Here is a 20,937-nt window from a genome sequence, read left to right as displayed (position 1 = left end):
TTAAAAATTAATGTGCAGAATATTTCTGCTTTCTGTTTTGAATATACCATCAAGACAATGAACATGGGGCAGGACCACAGTTGGTGAAAATCAGTAGGCTTCCAGGACTTTGTTACTAATATTTTTTTTTTCGATTTGGAACTCTATTAGAATTTCAAATAGCCATTAATGAGATATTCCACTTATTATTTAAGATCTATACAGATGGAGACTTTGAAATTCTAATGCGTCTCATTATCTTTTAAGTTTCTCCTGCATTTTTCTCAATTAGGCAAAAGAAACACCTTTCCTGCTAAAGTGTTTGTACAAGAATGATACTGAAACAGTGTGCAAGCTTTATTTATTTTGATCAGTGCCACCAAAACATTATGAAAATATAATGACCAAGATTGTTACTCTGATACAATTTTTCCTTCCCAAACTAAACCAGTACATGACCATAAGGAGTGTAATACATCATCAGAAATCGTTACCAACAGGGTAGTGAAATATGGCTTAATATGCTGTCTTTTTCAATTACTATATACTCATGTAATGGTGTGTAACAACATTTTTATTACAAGTGAAAGAAGCCTTTAGCCCTTGTATATCAAAACCAATGGTGTCTGTTTTGCTCAGCTGATGTGTTTAGTGCATGTTACAGGAAATCAAAATGCCTGGGTAGGATCTGCTGCTTTGATCTGTATGGGTATGCTGCCTAGCACAATGAGGCCTTTGATTCAGAAATGGGTACAACTATAATAGATAAGCAGTGAAAGATAATAATAAACAGTAGAAATTGTAATTGTTGGTATTTGGATTATTAATGCTGAAACTGCCTTGCAGATATTAATCCATTTCACTGGTATCCTCTTGTACCAATTGATCCTCTGCCATTCTTCCTTCATTAATTAGGCGAGGGTATGTAGCAAATTAGGATGAATTCCAGCTCGGCCCACATTCTTTGATTGGCTCCTCCCATTCTCATTCAGTGTTTTATACATTCTTGATGAGGGAGTTGGAATTCATGCATCTGGCCCAGCAGCCTGTATAAATACAGCAGCAGCCCTCAAAGGACTATTCTGAATGAAAGAGACAGACATTTTGGAAAAAAACTTTAAAAAGCCCCAACAAAAAAACCCTATCATGGCATAATGAGTTCAGTTTATACAGTAGCTGTATAAACTTAAATGCCAGGGATTGTTTTTTCCCTTCTGACTTTGCTTTGCTTGTATTCACAAACCTTTCTGGCAGGATGGTTCATTTCCTAAATACTCTCAGTGGCCCAGAACCAATGATATCCTCAATGAAATCGCACCCTGCTGGTCCCTTTCATGTCAAAACTTTGAGGCATTCTGGTTCTTTGTCATTTACAGTTTCTCCACGACACATACAGTATTATTGCCAGTCAAGCCAGACTGTACGTCTTTTGATTTCGTTTACATTCCTGGCTTGCTCAAGCTGGTCTTATTGAGTTCACTGAAGAACATCATTTCCTTATTTAAATAGGATTTGCATTTCTCAGGCTTCTTTAGCAGCCTCTCTTTTGAACATTGCTTTTGAAGATTTGCCCTGACGTTCCTACCAGGCAAGACTACAAAAGAGCATTGTGGGCTCCGAATGTCCTTCGCACTGTTAGCCTGGTGCAAGGCATTATGACATGTGGGGTAAATAAAAGTTAACAGAGATAACAAGGATCTTAATACAGGGAAGCATTAAGATCTCTAGAGCAGCTCTACTGTAAAATCTCAGTGACAGTCCTGGGTTTCTGTAAAGCAAGATCAGCTGCAGAAAATTGCTGGTGATGTTGGTTCAAATTACAGTAGTGATAAGTCCAGGCAAACATACACCCAAACAGGGATCAACTTATTGTGCTTTTGGATAAGCTCTCAAAATGCTTAGGCACCATGCTCTAAAATGTCCCCTGAATTGAGTTTCCTTTCTATATTGGGCTGACTGATATGGCTGGGCTCCAAAACACCTTGAAATCCATACAAGTGAGTGAAACTTGACACAAAGGCTTACTTATTAAGTTAAACACACTTTCACAATACGAGGTGCTGAGATGAAGATACATGGTCAGATTCAAAGTGCTGCTTCCTCTAGCAGATCTACCCAGATAGAGGGTACATCAGCTGGAGTCCTGGGCCAAAACATTTCAAATTCTACGTGAATTCTGTTCATACAGAATATTGAATTTCAGGAGTTGAATCAATATACAGAAAGTAGGTCACCCCTGTAGCTGAAAGTGATGAGAATTCTGTGCTTAGCTCAGGTCTTGCCTAATTGCCCAAACTAGGAGCTAGAACTGTGTCTGATCTATCACATATGTTGTTATCTCTTCAAGCCTTATTCTCCTGTAGAGATAATTCAGGGAATGAAGTCCATGGCTATTAGGCAATTCCTTATTTCCAGGACTACATGACCCGCTTTGATCTTGTGGGTTAGTAGGTGGTGGAAGAAGAAATGAGACATTAACTTTATAGCTTCTCAGACAACCCCAGAAATTAAACTATTGTCCTGTATTATCATATATCTCTGTAATTCCTTTGTACTTCTGAACCCCAGGTCACAAACTAGCACACTATGAAGTGTTCAGCAATTTCCATGCCATAAATCCTGCTAAGGATGAAAGATTCTCTTCTGACTATTACTGTCCAATTTCAGTAACATCGGGATTAGTTTATTTAGGTAAGCTACTAAGTCTGAGGCTCTCTAAGCAAAAATTAACCTCAGAGTTTTGGGGAAATCTCTGAGTTTCAGCTATTTCCAGCAAAACAGGATTACTGCATTTTGTGATTCTGTGCTGAAAACTATTCCCATTACCACTTCCTGGAATAGCAGTGAACCATAATTGGACCAGATCCAAATTGTAGGCAGCACTGAGTATCAGGGATGATTTTTATTAGACATGTTTTTAAATATGGTATTTGGTTCCTAATGAAAAAGCAAGTTCTTGATGTTTATCAGAAAATTATTTTTGCTCTATGAAAAAGACAAAAGAAAAAAGCTGATTTAAAAAATAAAACAATGAACCAAGGATATTTTAAAACCATGCAATTTCATATACCTAAACATAGGAACATTTCAAGATGTATACTCTGAGTATTTTGACAACCCAAGAGAAAAATACTGATTCAGACAATAACACTTTCAGGAATTATTTCATTTTACTGAAGCAGGAATTTCTTGGGGATGTTTTTATATGATGAAACAAAAAAACGAAGACAAATCTAAACCAAACCAAAGCTTATACAGTATTTTAAATGCCATTACACTAGCCCTAATCACAAATTGCATAAATACCACAAAAATAACTGCCCTATGTAACTTATTCATATGTTGTTGGAAACCCACCTATCCCTATAGAGAAACTAGTGCCCAAAAGACATTAAATAAAAATCAACCAATTTACCAATCTCAAGCTGATATTATGCTCATTGTACCTGCATTTCCAAAAATAAAGGAGTCATGCACTTTCTTCTTTAAAAGGGCACATGGAGATTCTTAATGAAAAGCTGCTGAGAATCTAAAGCAGTTAAAGGCAACTGTGACTAGAGGAAACCAATTTGTATCCATTGGTTTCACAGCAGGCTGTCATCTCTCTGCCTCTATTCATTTGCTTGTTTTCTGGTTCAGTAAAATGTGTTCTACTAATATGATGTAATGGCATGGTAATCTTTATAAACCTACTAGATTTTTCTGGATTATGTTTAGAAAAATTAAACGTATAGGGGCTGGCAGCACACTCCTTAATTAAGATTCCCCACGCGTGCGGGCAAAAGTTTGGAATCCAAACCCATTCACGCTTCTTACTCACAAACAAGGCTCTGGTTGGAGGCAAGAAGCTGGTAATGCCTCCTAACACCCCACCTCTAATTGTAAAAAATATCACATCTGGAAGTATTTTAAGAAATATTATCATTCTCAGATATGTCAGTGAGTCTCAGAGTGAAGCATTATGATCCTATAATTGCATGGTCTGGAGTGAATGGGGGGTTACTCAAAGCTGAGAATTCAGGCTGCAGTAGGAAGGGTTGAGGTTTGTGGCTGGACTGCTTCTCAGAGCAGTTCTCATATCTTGTGCAATGAAATTCACTTCTGGAAGAGTGTTCTCAAGGACACACAGTTCCAAGCCTGGAAATGCCAGCACCAGTGGATTTCCCAGGGAAAATGCACTATTTTCCAGAGGTTAAACAAAGGGGACAGAAGGGGTACTCTAAGTAAGGCAGGTGGTACAATTTCTACTTCTTTCTTTTTCTTCCACTCAGGATAAATACCATGACAGGACAAAAAGGAGAAAAATTTAAAAGGAGCAGAATTAAAAACATTACAATTGCCTAGCAAAAGTAAGTGTAGTGGGAGTATCTATGATAAGCTGTCATGAGGACAATTTACATGAGATGGAAAACAGTAAAAAAATTCTTTATTTCCTTAACCCTTCTCTGACAGAACAAAGCCAAAATTTGTCATAAGAACCTTTCATTTTTGTTTGAGGGCATTAATCTAGATTGGTCAGTACTGGATGTTTTTAGTATTTCTTACTGCGTCTAGTATTCTTACAGAAAAAATGAGATGATTTCAGCTGTGAACAAGGCTCTGACTCTCACACTGCTGGCTGTTTCAGGGATTTCAGCTCCCATTCCCCTTCCTTCCCAGGGAAGGACATTAGATACTCAGGCAGAATATAAAGAAGCTTTTCTCAGACTTTTCATAGTCTTCCTAAGCTGGCAGTCTAGGAACAAGGAAGAAAAGAGTTAACAACCCTACAAAAACTTCCCTAATATTTCTAATCCATACATGAAAGCCTATTATCTTGTGAGAACATTTTATTGTACCTTGCCCATGTCTCTAGAAATAGGTTTTTTGTAAAATCAAACAGATCACTTTGGCTGATTGCACAGCAAATCAGTGGCACAGCATTACTTGCATACCATTCATTGCATGCTTTAAAATGTCAACCTTATTTTCTCTATGAGACAAACAGCACAATAGTCTCAAAAATGTCAAGTTTGTCTTGTTTTTCATCCCTCTGAATTCCCACTGAATGGACAAACAACCTGGTCATGCACAAACTCCTCCCTTGGAATGTCCTGAAAGCATCAGCAGCTTTCCCAGAAATAACGTTAGAAGCTGCATGATGTTATTGATCTACTTAGAAAATGCCAAAAGCCATAAACATTAATTAAAAAAACCCCAGCCCTAGTCACAGTCCGTGATGCCTAAAAGAAGGGAAAATAAAATCTACTTATTATTTCATATCAGCCATACAAACACTCAATAAATGCTTGAAGCTTTATATCAATCTCTGATTCCTTTAGTGTTTTGAATTACATGGACCTGTTGTTGGAAAGCCAACATAAAACCTCTGCAGCTCATGGGTCCATTGAAGTCAGTTTTTACAGCAGTGAATATCAACAAAGAAATTTTCAACCCGTTAAAACAACAAGAAAAAACCCTACCAAAATTGAAAACCTAAGCATGTTTCTACTGTATTGACAACATTACAAATGTCTTTTTTCTTGTTATAATTCAATTTACAATTGGCCTTAGGGAGAAAATGAACATGACCAAATTACATCTGGCAAGTCTGAAAAAAACCACTTAAAAACATTCTCTGGATAGCTACCAACCCATTTGTAGTAGAAAAAGAGAAAATAGACAAAGAAACAGATGCTGAAATAGTAAATAACTTCAGGGAAACACCATAGCCTGTACTCTGGCCTTTGGTCACGTAGGCCAGATCCTGAAGAAAAGTTTTGGAGTCTTTCCCTTCTAGATAAGATTCCAGCTAAAAGACTCTGAAGAACGTTCCAGAGAAGTAACCACCCAGAGCTTTTCATAAAAGCAACACCTTTCCCTTCCTGCTATGATATCACAGCTTCAATACCAGCAACGATAATTTATCTCTGAACAACTTGACATTTTTGTGTTGGTAAAACCACCTGGGCTGAGGGTCACTGTGCACTGAGCCACAAAAGGAAATTAACAGGAGCACTGTTTCATGCCATGGTCAACAGGAGAATCTGCACCAGGAAAAGCAATTCCTCTGCCCTCTCCAAACTGAGAACTGATATCTTCCCCTTTACTCTTTACCTGGATGCCTGTGCTGTTGCCACTGCTTTGTTAACACACTTTCATCTGAAAATGAACACTGTATTAGAAAATAACTAAATATGTCCTCCAGATACAACTCATTCTCTCTAAAAAGAGGAAAAAAACAGGAAACCTCAATCCGTGTTTTTCTCTCCCATTTCTTCTAAGTGTTGGGAGGACTTCTCTGACTCCATTCTCGAACAGCTTTGCAATTTTTTGTCTCCTTCATTTACCTTCTAGTTAGTAAATCTATTATTGGTAAAATGCATTGGCCTGGGATAAGCTTGTTCCTGTTATCAACATTTCTCCTATTCTAAAAAGGATTTAAATAGCAACTAATAGCATTTGTCTTAATCATTTTTGCAATTAACTGGGCAAACCTATCTAGTTGAAAGATATGGAAATAATTAAAGTGGACGTTTACATTATTTTTCATTTTTCTTCTTTTCTTCTTTCCTGTTATCTTTAGCAAGACATACCATGGCTGCAAATACTCTTTTTTCCCGAAAAAAAAAAAAAAAAGGTCACAGGGGAAAGAAAACATTTTCAGCAAGTACATTGAGACAATTTTACAGGAGGCTAGAAGTCTCCTTTTGGTTAAGCTACAGCATCTTGGTGCAATCCAGGGCACTTTTATTAGGCCGAATCTTTACTGTAAATTGGAATACAATCCAAAGTCTCTCATATAGTCAATTATTAATCCCTATTAATATTTTTTTTATTTGTTTGCATTGCCTAAGTGTTTGAGTCACAGTGCAATATACTACTCCACTATGATCTGTGCAGACATGAGATTTAGGCCCGTGCTTTTAGATGCCTGCCAAATGGTTGCCACTGCCTATAACTTAGAAACAGTTAATGGCTTTTCAAGAATAATGGCATTGCAGCTCTATCAGCCAGCCTCTGGTCCCTCTTGCCACTTGAACTCCACAGCTCACACAAGAGTGAAGGTAAGTGACTGACTGGAGTGCACCTGGGCCACCAGCTTGGCCCTGCACCTGAGAAGGCTCAGATGCTGCAAGGGCAAGAAGAGGGCCACCATGAGCCTTCCTACCCAATGAGCCTTCCTACCCAAGGGAGAAGGAGAGCCCCCTGAGTCTGGGCGGACTTTGTTTCATGTTTTGCCACCGTGCAGCTGCAATGACACCAAAGATGACTGTTCCTCTTCACATAAGACATTGGATGGCAACCTGGCCAATGCCTAAACCTAGATCAGTTGTAGGAAAATTTAGCCCTGCCAGGGGAATCCATGGGTGTGTTCTCAGCATAGTTAGGGCCTCTGGTGATGCCTCAGGTTTTAGCTTTCATATTTTTTCAGATTCATTACTGCTTTAGTGTGTAGTTTTGAACTTCATATTAGGGGATAGTAAGCTCTCTTCACAGAGTAGGTAGACAAAAAAATTCCTTCTCTAGCTGAGGACCAAGGACAAATGATACAAATTTCAGGCCCAAGAGCATAAACAATGGTGGACTGAAGAGAGATAAGCAAGAAGGATGGGACTTCATAAGCTAAAGCTATAACTGGACAATTAACTCCAATGTGCTAATGGACTAGAACTTATAAAAATGTGAGACCCCGTGACCGGTCATCCATTTTGTGACCCATTTTGGGTTCATCTTGGGTGTAGCCCTGGCTGGGCTCTTGTACTGCCCAAGGTGTATCCATTGAGGACTTTTAATAAACACCTCCTTGATTCTTTAACTCTGTCTAGCCTCTGTTCTAGGTCAGCCTTCACAAGGCATCACTGGCACCTCCCTCCCACACTGCCAAGGTAAGAAATTGCTCTGCAGTGGGGAGTTCAGGGAGTGAGACTGGTTTGAACTCATCCAGACAACAGTCCAGTCTACCCTTGTCTCTACTTATTATGGAAAGAAGCCTAGGGAGACCAACTTTACTGACTAACCTTAGCCTTTGTGTATCTCTTCCTAAAGCTGTACAATGCAGGTTAGCTTAAGCTAATGGACATTTTTCCTCTCTATTTACTGTGACACTTACAGAATCAATGGATCCTCCTCTCCCATATACTTTTTCTACAGTCCCTTGCAGGAGGAAAAGTTGTGTCTGTGAGCACATTGCCAGTCAAAAAGGGGTAGGATTTCTCATCACATAAACACACTTCTTGAAGGAGCTGTCTCCACACATTTCAGTTTTGGGAATTGTTATATTAAATAAAAATAAAGAATTTTTTTTTAAAACCTTCTCCCACCTTTCTTCTGGAGGTGTGAAAGTCTTCACATGCTTAGCTAGGACAGCCCTATTGTTTATGCCCTTAATGTAAATTTGTACAAATACATTAAAAAAAAAAAAAAAAAACAAAAAAAAACAAACCAAAAAAAAAAACCCTTAGCAAATCTCCTTTTTTGTCCTATTAGAAAAGCTCATCCTCTCAATCCAATCAATGCCAGCATCAAATCCATAAAAGTAACAATATATAAGACATGTCATAGATTTGGCTCTGACAATTTAATTAATTTAGTCCATTTGGGAGTAGATGACAAGGCTTTTTCTTCAGAAACCTTCATTGATTCCTTTTAAATAGTGCTGACACAAGTGGCAGTAACTCAAATTAATGACAGACAAAGTTCTACTTTGGGTCGAGATTCCTTAAACAGTTCAGACTATAATCAGTATTAATACACCGAGAAGGAACACTTATGTTATATATACAAACAGAATTGCAAAGGGTTTTTTAGTAAGAAACTAAAATAATGAGGGAGAGCTTCCATTCTTTCCTTCCACTTCTCATAATGTTCATATGATCAATTGTCTGACTCATTCTCTGTCTAATATAAGAAAACCTGACAACTTTCACAAAGATATTGAAGAGAAATCTGTGAAGAGATCAAAACTTGGAGAATATACAAATAGCCTAAATTATTTATTGGAAACTGCTCTGTGCCTGGAACACAGAAGTATAAATTATTTCAGAGAAAATAAGAATCTTACTTCCTTTAATTATGATGATAACTAACAGTTATTTGCATTATGATAACAAAGTGGGTTTATTTGTGGACACACACACAAAAAAAATTTGCCCCAAATCTAAAGCCTCTGCTTATAAGTATACCAAATTAATATTTTTGTTGACACAGAATTATTTTGTTCACCTTCCAAGGATGAAAATGTAAACAGCTCCTCAGCTCAAGTCAGGCACAAAACTTTAGCAGGTGGGAGAAAGCCCAACTTCACTGTACCAGGTTTGATACTCCCATTCACCCCCAGCAAGTAACAAGTGCATTAGCCTGAAGCTTCTGCCCAAACTGACAGAAGTAAACACATTAGCAGCTTTGACACATAATTGACTGCCCAATGAAGCTTCAGAGGGGATTGTCCATGGAGATGAACAGGGCAGGTGGTCTCTTTCTTGCAGGTCCCTTGTGCAGACCCAGGAGGAGCATGGCTGAGGAGGTACCACCTCACAGAAGTCAACTGCAACAGCAGTGGTTTGGAAGAACATAAAAAAACCTACTTTATCACTTTAAGGATAGTTTTATAAATATATTTCTTAAGAAAATTACAGTGTCTTCATTTTTTGATGTTCTTTAAAAGCCTGAAGATACTGCCAGGAGCTGAGCTTGAGCTGGTAGAGAAAATGGAGTAACTGACCTCTCAAGGTCTCTGAAATACTATTTCTGATTCACAAACAGAGAAAAATGAATTCTGCCTGTAGAAGGAAGCTTAAATTGTGAAGAAATTTACATGGGATGGAAAGGATTTAAAGCTTTGCAGAAGGATTAAAGTTTCCTATGAGCTCTAGCATAAAAGTAGTACTGTTAAGTGAAAACCTTTATACAGTTAAACAGCACCCTCATCCTTCAGAGAGAAACCATTTGTAGATAAGAGACACGGACTTCCAGATCAGAGCAAAGGTCACTTTCATGGTGAGTTTGAATGAAGATTTAGACTTGCCTTTGGATTTTCACTTGTTATTGTACCTTCCTGCTTCTCCATTTCATGGGGGATAATTTTTTTACAAGACTATTGCATTAGGAAAACACGCTTGAAAAGGTGAAGGCAGCTCAGTGATAGTGCACAGAGTAATAGGAAGCACTCAGAATTTGAAGTGAGTCAAAGGAATCTGAGCTGTGCACCAAGGAGAATAACATATCACCAAGATAAATTCCCTTGCTCACTCCAGGTAGCACAATCATCCTTCATTACACACTCCAGCCCAAGTTTGCAAAATGAGTAGCAATTCCAGTTGCCTGCATTTCTGTCACTTTGGGCTGACCTAGATTCCAAGGAGTAAGGAGGGGGGAGAGAAGAGTGAATATCCCGACCTTAGAGTAAACCTCCTGGGATCAAACTTTTGAAAGTCTGGTACAGAGCTATTTTGGGTTCAACAAACATAAAGCTGACACAGTAAAGAATGCTGCCACCAGGTAATTAAAGCTACATCTTTTTAGCTGGCCTAGAAGTTGGTCTCAGACTGACTTCATCTATTGTGGAAAGAAAACCAAAGTCTATACAAGAATAAATGACCCTGCAGGTCACCTCAGGTGAGCCACACCAGGACCTGAGGCAACAGCACAAGTGAAAATAAGCTGTGTAGCAAACACTTGTGTCACCTTTGTCTTCCCAGTTGAAATTACTTTTTTTTTTCTCATTTATTAACTCATATATAGCCATGTTTATTGGGAAAGCCTTCAATATGACACTGGAGCAAGGCTAAGTTGCATCCATAATAAGATACTTTTCTCTGTGAGGGTCTTGCCAGATAAATCATGTTGTCCCTAGTTCAAAACTGTAAAAGATGAATCTGTCTGATTGTTGCCACAATTCAAAATGCAGACTTGTCCTTAAATTATGCCAAAGCTTTAAGGCTTTCCACAAAAGATCCATAGCATAATCTGAATATTCAAGTACTGGTAAACCTCTCTCAAATCTTTGCTGCATAGGGAAAACTAGGATCAGGTAACGTAGCCAACAATTCCAGCCATCTCACACTCTCTTAAAGGACTTCAGTAAGTAATGAGAATTCATGAGGAGAACTGTTTAAAAAAATGTACTCTCTCTCATGTGAAAATTTTTCATCACCTGCCTCCCCCCCACCCCCCAATCTTCAAATATTTTTTCCCTTTGCCCCAAATATAGATGTGTTCGTTGATCTGTGATATTTCCTTCAACAAAACCACTGATTTTTGCCAGGATAATCCATGCTTTTTCTCCTTAAATAAACAACCAAATCAAAACCAAACAAAACCACTGTATTGGAATATAAATTTTCTGAATAAAATAGATTGGGTTATGGTAAACAGAGAAGAACAGAACTGAGGCTGAGTCCTCCTCTTCTTCATCTACTGCCTGGATTTGGGAACTTCACATTCTCCTGTACTTCTTTAAAAGAAAGGATAAAAATAGCCCTAATGAGCAGCTGTGTAACTACAAACAGCAAGTATTTCAGTCTGAATGAAATGTCACTGTAAGGCTTTCAGTGGCTGTTATATATAACAGCAATTTAAAACATATAGTGTACAAATTATAAAAGCTCCCTTGACAGGGGTGCTTTTAAATCTGTAAGATTCATGGAAATATAAAATAAATATTTAGCATGCTGATTTTACGTGTAGGAAGGAGTCAATGCATGCCACTACCAACATCTACCCTCCCTCCCCCACTACTGTCTTCAAAGCTGTGAAATATACTTCTCTGTTGTATGTATTCTGTTATTCCTTTGTGCCTAGAAACACTCATATGCATCATTATTTAAGAATAAATTAAAAAAAAAACTGGCATATTATTGAGTGGCATAGAAGAGTTCAAATGGAATTGAAAACCTGTTCTCATCACCAGGTACATTGTGGAGATGTAGATATTAAATAATGCTGGAGACAAGGGAACAAATATTCCCTGTGAATAGGTATGGAATTAATTGAAGGTGGCCCTATTGTTCTATCACTGTAATCCAAAACACACCTGCAAGGGCTTCCTTCCTCTTTTAATTCACATACACAACCATTGAGGGGGAGGGGAGGAAGAGGAATGAGAGAAAGAAAAGGAAGTAAAATGAAGGGAAGGGAGAGGAGATGAGAATAAGAAGAATCTTGGGTTTTTTCCCCCCTAATCTGAAAAGAGTTAATCAAAGTAAAATTTATGTTGCAATATCAGGGGTGGGGGGAGGAGGGGAAACAAGCTTAAGAGATTAAGTGCATAAATGGAATGGAATTTAGCCACATGCCATTACAGTCAGTAATAGAGATTTTTTTTTCCCTCCCCCAAACAAATATCACAAATAGAACCAAACAGTAAGGGATAATTTGGGGTGGTAGTTCTGAAGTCCTCTATTCAATGTCAAGAGAATGCATGAACAGTGATGCATGCTATCTGGCTGAGAAAAGGGAATTCTAAAGTAGGCTTCGTTCTTCATGGCCAGACAATTTCTTTTTTGTGTTCTGCCAGAACTCTAATTGTAAAGCCCCTTTCAATTGCACCAATCAGCCATGTCTTTCAAGTTGGCTCCCCCCATTCTATTATTCAGTTGACAAGTTGTTATAAAAAGAGAGATTTTTCCACATAGGCAGAAGCTATATGAAGATAAGTGATGCCAGCTACATTAAAATTTAAAAACCAGATTTTTTCATAAAATTTTATGTTGCTGTCATTCACTTTTTATTTTATGAGCTGGCAACTAGAAACACTTTCTCCCCTTAAACAAAAATAAAAGGAGATAAGCTAGCGAAATACCTCTGAGTAGGAGTACAGACAAAACAGTGTTGTTAGTAAAGGACAGATTTTAACCAGCCCAGAATAAAAGGACTGTAAAATATTTCACACCATGGAAAAAAAGTGACTGCCTAATTCTAGAGAAAAAGATATTGCACGTTTTACTGATTCATAAAAACCTGAGGCTTCTGAGACTGATATTGCATCCAAAAAATGGCCACATTATCCACATCTGAAAAAGAAAAGATGGAGAGAAAAAAACCGCTGGGTGAGACATGTTTATTTTGGTTGGGTGACGTCATATCATACACTTGTTACAATGGTGTCTGAATTTTCTGAAGCCAGATTCTTTTATTTCAAATTAGTAAATGACTTATTTGATTCAATGGTCTTATTTTAGATAGGCTCCAGCAAAGAACAAAAAAGCAAGCAGAAGATGACTGTGATTTTTGTGTGTAATATTCTTGCATAGGGAGTTCCTGGATTATGGGCTGTCTAGAGAGGTTTGCTGGACAGAACTCCATGAGAATAAAAAAGGAAGATTAGGGTAGGTATCATCTCCTGTTTTCAAGATTTCAAGGTAATATTTGATGCTTCAGACAACAGCCTCTGGATGTTCAAAAATGTGAGATTGGCCATTCTGCTGACCTGAGAGAAAATATGCTGGGTTTTCTACATTAGTTTAATGGATAAGAAAGGAAGTTAAACAGGAGTGACTGAAGATATTCCATAAATAAGAAGTAGCAGCAGGGTACATTGGAATGTGTTTTCAGGAGCAGGAAATGGAACTGTTGGACCTTTGCATGAGAAAAAAGAAATGCATTGAAAGAAGACAAAAGATCTTCTCTTGTCTGGAAAGAGATCAAAATTTAGGCAGACCATTAGGAGAGACACATTCTAGACAGTTAAGTTTCCATTAAGCTAGAGTTGTCATATGCCCAGTCATAGCATGCAGATCAAAGGAGTAGAGACAGCTGGGGAGCGATGAGATATCATGGAAACCAAGAGAATGAATGAGAGTAAAATTCATAATAGATAGCAAGTTATGAAGGAGTTAATGATGGCCATACCTCATAGACATATTTAGAAAGGACAAATGTCCACAATATTTTCACAAAAATCAGGGAGACAAGGGAGGCAGAGAAATTAAAAAGGTTCGAGAAACCTAGGCTTTCAGTACACTGAAAAAATAGTTCAGTCATAATATTCCCCAAACAAAATGCATTTTTTTCTACCAAGAATATTTAATCCCAGTATGCATCCCATCAAAGATAAAACTAAGCCAGACAAAACCCTTAAAGATCCAAATGGAGCAAAAGAACAGGTTTGCATTCATGCATTTACAGAGTTTGTTTGCTGAATGATGGTGAAGCCAAAGAAAAAGGAATGACAAATCCAAGTCTATAAAGCAGGTCAGTGCAGACTCAAGAGTTTAAGGTTCCTAGTGTGTCCTTTAAAACTATTAGACTTTAATTCTTTTACAAAGCTGTCACTTTGAAATTAGCCAGAATAGTCCTGGTTCCTACCTTTTATTAAAAATGTATTCCAAATATCTTCCTGCAATTCTCCCCCCTCTTAATTTTATCCAAGTAGAATATTCATCTGTCACACAAGTTATTGGATCAGACAGAGAAATAGAAAATTGTATTCTGTGGGTAAAGAACTCAAGTCAGATACATTGGAAATTGAGAAAACAACCAGTCATGATTGATTGACTGGTTATTCATGTGAACCCACTAGGAAATGCAACATCACTTTATCAGCATGCTCTCATTTCAGAAGTGCTATGGCTCTTGGTTTAAGTAAGCTATTTTTCCTCAAGAGTATGCATTCATTTTTTATGCAGAATTTTCTTGTACTGAGTACTAAGCCCCAGCAGAAATTTGCCTGAAGGACTCCATAGCTCTATTTTGCTTCTCAGCATTTCCCAGAGGACTGTTTTCTAGTTTCCATACCATTTTAAGGTAGTTAGGACATCAGTGAAGAATCCAGGTATCTGACTGGACTTGGGGATTTCATTAAGTAGAGAAACTCCTGAAAAGTAGTTGGTCCAGCATATCAATCTCACCTTGATTAGAGAACCCACTGACAGAAACTGTGGTGACACAAAACATGAGCCCAGAAAGAGTAAAAAGCCTACAGGTAAAAGGGTATCTTTTTTCAAAGCTTTTCTTTACTTGTCCATCCCACTCAACACAGCAGCACCAGTTTAATGCCTGCCATTTTTTTTTAAGTTTTCTAACCTTGTGAAGCATCTTTATTTGCACTCACAGCTCTATGTACTTGTGACAGTTCAACATTCAACACATGCTGCACCACATCATGAAAGATGCTTAGCAGGATGGCTGAAATAAAAGGTACTGCAATAGATTGAATCTTTTCAGTACACCTCCCAGATGTTCACAGTCAGTACACAGGATATCTTATGTCAATTAAAAGATCATGGAATCATAGCATTGTTTATATTGGAAGGGACATGAAAGGTCATCTTGTTCTAACCACCTTGCCATGGGCAGGGAACTTTCCCCTAAACCATGTTATTTAAAGGCCCATCTATCCTGGCCTTGAACACCTCCAGGCATGGGGAGTCCATAACTTCTCTGCGCAACTTGTTCCAGTGCTTCATTACCCTCACAGTAAAGAATACCTCCCTTATACCGATTCAAACGGGCCCTTTTGCAACTTAAAGCCATTACCCCTTGTCCCATCACTACGTATCCTTGTGAAAAGTTCCCCTCTAGCTCTCCTGTAAGCCCCCTTTAGGCACTGGAAGCTGTTATAAGGTCTCCCTGGAGCCTTCTCTTCCCCGGGCTGAACAACCCCAACTTTCTTAGTCTGTGCTCATGGGAGAGGTGCTTCAGCCCTCAGATCAGCTTCACCACCCAGCCTCTGGATTTGTCCAACAGGTTCAAGTGTTTCTTGTGGTGGGGGCTCCAGAGCAGGATGCAGCACTCCAGGTGGGGTCCCACAAGAGCAGAACAGAGGGGCAGAATCACCTCCCTCACCCTGCTGCCCACAGTGTGCTTGATGCAGCCCAGGACGCTTTTGGCTTTCTGGGCTACAAGCGCACACTGCCGCATCTGAGTGATCTTTTCATCCACAAACATCCTCAAGTCTTTCTCTCTAGGTCTGGTCTGAATCCATTCTCTGCCCAGCATATGTTTGTGCTTGGGATTGTCTTGACCCAGGCACAGACCCTTTCACTTGGCCTTGTTGAACTTAATGAGATTTGCACGAGCCCAGTTCCCAAACCTTTCTAGGTTAGATGATGAGCAGGAAGAGTTTTTTTTTCTGTTTGTGAATGAAAAACCACTAGGGAGAGGGAGAAAAATCTGTCTGTTAAAGGAAAGTAGACCGAAAATCAGAATAAAAATCTCAAAAGATGGAAAACTTCTTAATGAACTTGCTTTAAACATCATTAAAATAATTTTTTTTCTCTAGCTGTGGCTTTCTAGACCTTTCTTGCTAACACACATCAAGGACAGACACAGCACTGTCAAAGTTCTTGAGCCTCATATCCTAGCTCATCCTATACCTACTTCTGTAGGTGACGGGTAAGAGAGACTTTGGAAAATGGGTCTTGCCATTTTTGCAGATGAGCCCTGGAGTGAGTGCAACTTCACTCTAGCTTGGAGCCAGAAGTGACCCCATCACATAACCAGGGAGACACACTGCCCTTCGCCATTTATAAACTTCTACCTCATCTGAGAGACTTGGGAACAACAGCTACAACAGCTCCCGAAAGTATTTTCTCTTGTTAGCAGAAAAAGGAATTTGTAGGAGAGGATAGAAGAGTGAACGTGACAAGTTCCAACTGCACTTCACTACTGCTGTCAGACGAAAAGGAAGTATGTTATAGTTGGAAAGGGAGCAGAAAACTTAAGAGAATAAGATACAAGATATCCATCAGTAGCAGATATGGAATAACCCATCCACAACAGAAGTGATCAGTACAATTTGATTTGTTGTCTGAATGATATGAAAATATTTCCCCAGATACATTTAATCACGTAGGTTTTTTTGTTGTTCATGAACACACACAGTGCCTTCTACAATCCCGCTTACAATCTGCCATTGGCTGCAGCCATGGCTTCCACAAGGAAATCATGAGCTGTGTGAGAAAGTACTTCTGCTAACTGCTTGGGAAAACCATTGGGTACACTTTGCTTACACTCTGAAGAAAACCCAGATGAGTAAAAAGTCAAGATCTGTTTTTTACATGTACTTTGTGTACATTATAGTGTTTCCTCATCCATTTCCTCTGACAGATTTTTAAAGTTCTCTCTTGACAGCAAATTGGTATTTTCCTACAATCCGAACAAAATTAGATTCACATGACAGCCTTCCTAATGCTGACTAACATGTGCCCTAGCCATGCTAATGCATTTCAAGGGAGCATATGTGACTATTTTGCAGCCCAAAAGCATTAATACAGAGGCACAAATAGCATTATTTGCTGTGTCCTGGGCCCATTTTCTTCTTCAAAGCCTATAAACACTGTGACTGTCAAATCCTTCCAGTGTGACAGCATGGTATCAGGATTTCTCTGCAATGAGCAATTGAATGTCATTTGAAAGTGGTGTATTTTAATTAGCATGATTCAAGACAACGCCAGCCATGTTAAAACTGCACAAAGTTGTGGATAAATTGTATTTGGTCAGTCAAGAAGAAAAAAGTTTTGCAAGAACAATGTATTGTACCTAAAAGTTAATATTTTGCTAAATTTTAAATTATTAGTTTATCACAAGTAGTCAGAGATACTTCTGCATCATGTCTAATTTTTTTTAAAACTGTACTAGGTAGTTAGGCTTATCCTTAGTGCTAATGTAACCATCTTTGTCTACAGACAGTGCTATAAACTGTTTACAAACATGGCAAGGGAACCAATGGGAGCCTTTTCCATTTAAGTCACTGCTTTGGAGTTAAACCAATGCCATGAACTTTTGAAACTCTCAGCTTCAGAGTGGCACTGGGCATGATATAATGAGCATTCACAGTCATAACAGAATCTGATCTATGCAAACAAATAATGCTTAATAAAACAATTACATCATGCATGAGAAACAGCTGCGGCAGCAAATACTCTGTGGTTACTTGTGCAATAAGAAAGGTTTAAGAAAAGAAGAATTAGGCACAAAATGTTCAGTAGTTCTCATTTCTTCTTTATCCATAGCATTACATGAATGCTGTAAACCTAAAATTATTTCATAAAAGAACCTGGTACATTTCTGTTTGTGGATGACTTAAAAATAAAAGTGAATCTTTACTGTACCAGAGTAATACAGTACTATTATTTTTGTGTGTGTATGCACATACATATATGTATGAACAGCAGATGCTATGGTGATGAATGCTTTCAGCCCATCTATTTTCTTTCAGTAAAACACAAAGATAAACACATGGACACATATAAACACTATGAAAAGCAAAATTGCATTGCAGTACACACCTAAGCTAACACACATTGAAGAGGCTGTTTGGAAGCACTTTATCCCAAGGCAGAGGAGCAGCAAACCCAGCCCTTGAATTCACAGGACAGCCAGGACCAAAGAGTGTGAGGTTCCCCAGGAAAAACAGGGCTTGACTGTCAACTCTGCAGCACTACACATGAGCACTTTCAGCACAGACTGCAAACAGGTCATTCATGCCCTGGGATGGAGAGAACATTTCAGTCTGAAAGATGTAGGACAGGTTTTAAACCAGTGCTGTAGCATCAAAGCACATCACTGAAACCCAGGAAGACACAGGGTAGTTTCAGAGACCAAGGAGTGCTTTTAATTTGGCATTATATTAATATGGAGTGAGAACTGCTTTGGCATCTCAAAGTTGGACTTGGGGAGACCTTGAACTTTTGGGAATAAAAAGCAATCCCTAATTAAAAGGAAAAAAGACATTTCACCAGACTAAATATTGTATTCCTCCACCAGTAAGTGGAGTGTATCAACTGCAAACCTTTTCATATGAAGGAGAGAAATAGGGTAGGAGTATCCAACCCATTTTAGCCATCTACTCAACAGTACTGATGACATTGTTTATATTGACAAGACTTCCAAGGTGACTACCTCAGATAAATGTTACATCATGTCTTCACCTCTGAACAAGCAGAGCTGTTATTTGTTGACTGGCTTGCAATCTAAGTCACATGGTGCCAGGGACATATTATGATGGACTAGTAAAAAAGAAAAGTTAAAAAAATATTTTAAAGAAAGGAATTTCCTGCTCAAATACATGTAGCATTTTAATTGCAAGGAGTTTCCTTTCAAAATGATTTTAAAAGAAATTATAATTTTCTATGAAAATATATTGCTGCTCCAAGGGTTGGGAAATAGTCTAGTGCAAATTAAAACATTTTGGTGTATTAAGCTGTACCAACATGCATTATATGTTTTACTTTAGACACTGCCAATTTCTGGTGACGAATGCTCTATGGAAATGCTCTGTTTTGATGGTCTGTGCCCATGGTCTCTCCTGCAGCCTGACCTCCTGACCCATATTTCCTATGGCATCGCACACGGGTGGTTTCCTGGGGCCCATCAGGAAACAGTAAGATTTCCCTTAATTCTATTTTCACTTAGACTTGCCCACTCTTTCACTCCTCTCCTTTTCCTGTGCCTCAGATTAGGAGAGCTCTTGTCTCAACTTCACCTGGGCCATGATGAGGAAAGCCACCTTTCCCCTTTCTCACTTTCTGTAAGGAAGAACTAATGCTCCTTCATCTCAGTGTGCATTAGTTCAGCTTTTCTTTTGCTGTCCTAGTGTTTCTGTCTGTAACCCTGATGTGAGCTCTTTGCCTTTCCAAGCAACCAACAACAGTAGCGAGGAAAGAGCAGAGGCCCTGCTGGTCTCAGACGTTGATGAGCCTCTGCTGCAAATGCGAGTTCTGCAATCACACAGCAAGGGGCTCAAATAACTCATACTGGTTCCTAAAGATCAGTATGACCCATAGATGAGGCTAGAAAAAATTTTTATATCAAAAATATTCGGTATGGTGTCTTTTGAAGACACTGCATGATCTTCCAGTTGTTCCTTTTTTTTTTTTTTTTTTTTTTTTTTTTTTTTTTTTTTTAAGTGAAGAAGGATAACATTCCTTTTGACATCATTGGCCCTGCAGTGAACAAACAAGCCATGAATTGCCTTCTCCCTCAGTGGCAGCAATATGGGGCAATATGCAGGACTTATTCCTTCCTCCTCTGAACAACCTGTACTTTTGCTTGGCAACACAATGGTAAAGGGAAATCTGTTCTTGAATTAAGAAATTAGAAATGTGGTAATTTAATCAACTATTTAATTCACAAAGAATGGTTCAACAGTGAAAGTAATCATGGAAATTAAAGTTTTGAAGATATTTCACAGAGCAGCTATCAGAGACTGGTAGTGTCTCCAGAAACTGCTGTTGCTTTCAGTTAATGGCTGTCATTTTTTCTTCCTCCCCTCACAGAGTCAGCAGAAGTACCCTATAGCTGCACCATTATAGTAGAGGCATATGTAAAGCCAGGAAAAATTAGGTTATGGAGAAAATAGGCCTGGATATCATTTGGTAAATGAGATAAAATGAAGAAGAACAAGAAATTCACATTTCTTTGGCCTGTGCTTTCAATAGTATATATACACTTAATTAAACAACTCAGGCTCAGTTTTAATCCAAATGTCCTTAATACAGCAGATAATTTCTATGTCTCAATTCCTCAATATATAATGAGAGGAAAAAACAAAAATACATCATTACATTATAGTTTATTAGTGCTTAGGTGAAGGTGCAGAAGCGTTATTAAATTTATTAGTATGTGTTGGGCTATGCAGTCCTGTATGGAATGAAGTCTGTCCATGAACCTGTAAAGGCAAACTAGGATTAACTCCAACTTTTGTTAAGTACTGGGTGAAGCTTAATGTTTTTGGTCTAAATGACTTCATTGAGGACAATACCTAGGAACAAACAAAGAACAAAGATGAGCAGACAGAGAGTTATGGGCAAAATGGGAATAAATTTTTATGCTTTCCATGGCTGAGGAAAATTTTCATGCCACACAAAGCAAGAGAGCAAGAATATTATAGTTCCTTGAGGTGTAACCTTTCTAAGGCTTGTTGTGGGGAAAACAGAAGGGAAATGTCACTCTTCCTGGGAACAGAAGAATTAACTGTTGTTCTCTAAATTTAGTTATAGGAGGCACTTGAGTCCCATACATTTATTTAGTCTAGTA

Source organism: Anomalospiza imberbis, chromosome 1 (assembly GCF_031753505.1).
Source record: "Anomalospiza imberbis isolate Cuckoo-Finch-1a 21T00152 chromosome 1, ASM3175350v1, whole genome shotgun sequence".
NCBI lineage: Eukaryota > Metazoa > Chordata > Aves > Passeriformes > Viduidae > Anomalospiza > Anomalospiza imberbis.
The sequence above is the reverse complement of the archived record's forward strand: the minus strand, read 5'-3'. Positions refer to the sequence as shown.